A 1,298-nucleotide genomic window follows, 5' to 3' on the forward strand; every position below is an offset into this window, starting at 1 on the left:
GCGCAAGGGGCAGGGCGTGTGAGGGAGGAGAGAGGTAGGACACCCAGAACCTGAGGGGCATGTGCGCGCGCGCGCGCATGCGACCCCAACCACACCTCGGGCGAAGGACCCCAGAGGAGAGGCGCGGGGTGGACGAGGCGGGACAGGGGTGCTCCTGACTGGAAGGACAGGACGACCCGCGCCCAGGGCAGGCGGCGGGAAGGGGCCACTGTGGGGTGGGGTGAGGGGGGGCGGGCGGGGCCGTCGGGGAGGCGCCATCATTGATTAGTCCTTTGACCCAGCAGCTGTCCGTGCCTGTCCTAGGGCCTGACAGACATAGTTGGCCAGACAGCCGTGGCCCTGCCCTCAAGAGGACTCGGGAGTGTGCTGTTCCCGAGGGGGCTTTTATTACGATCCACGTGAGAGAAGATGACCTGCGTGATGAAATGCCAAGGGAAACCACACTGTGAGATCTCCTTGCTAGCTTCAGCTCGCCATCTGAACTGCCTCTTCCCGTCTCACGGTGTCTTCTCCCCGAACTGGACATGATTTCTGCTTCCTGGGAGCACGTTGGTCTCCACGACAGTTGACGGCCCTGACGTCCACAAGGGATAACCCAACCGACTCCTTGGTTTGTAAATAGGGACTGGAGGCCCCCTGCTCCATGATGTCTAAAAGAGAAACAGGGTGTGTAACGAACCACACACACACACACACACACACACACACACAAAGTGTCTAGAACTCTGTCTCCTGGCCCCACTTAGCAGAGCTGTAGAATGATGTCCCACCAAGATTTTTTCCGTGAGAGCCCTTCATATGCCCGAATGAACTTGCCTGAGCAGGGTCGCGTCATGCAGAGGCGGGGAGAGCTCTCATTCTCATGGCATGGTGGGCGCAGGGGTAGGGTTCTGGACATGTTCTGAAGTGGTCCAGGTGAAGGAGGGCTCCTCGGATGGGGTTTGGGTGGGCAGGGGTTCTGCGAGGGATTCTGAGAGGGGCACTGAGGCTGCCGAAGGACCACAAGGGAAGGGCACCTTTGGTGGGTGAGTTCCTAAGGGCTTTTGGTGCCCCTGAGGGTGGGGGATGACCTTGACTGTGAGAGAGGGATTATGCAGGGACCTACAGGTGGAGTCCAAACTACAGTCATTTCAAGGAACATCAGACTCCACTCTCCTCTCAGGGACCTGAACTTTGTGGCACAACCATGATGTCCAACATGGTCTGACATGGTGACAAATGAAACCCAATCACAAGCACGGCCTATTGTGAAGAATTTTACTAGTACGGGATAAAAAGTGTATGCAGCGGAATTTAAT

Source organism: Myotis yumanensis, unplaced genomic scaffold (genome assembly GCF_028538775.1).
Source record: "Myotis yumanensis isolate MYYU_CA2020_CCGP unplaced genomic scaffold, mMyoYum1.0.hap1 SCAF_21, whole genome shotgun sequence".
Classification (NCBI taxonomy): Eukaryota; Metazoa; Chordata; class Mammalia; order Chiroptera; family Vespertilionidae; genus Myotis; species Myotis yumanensis.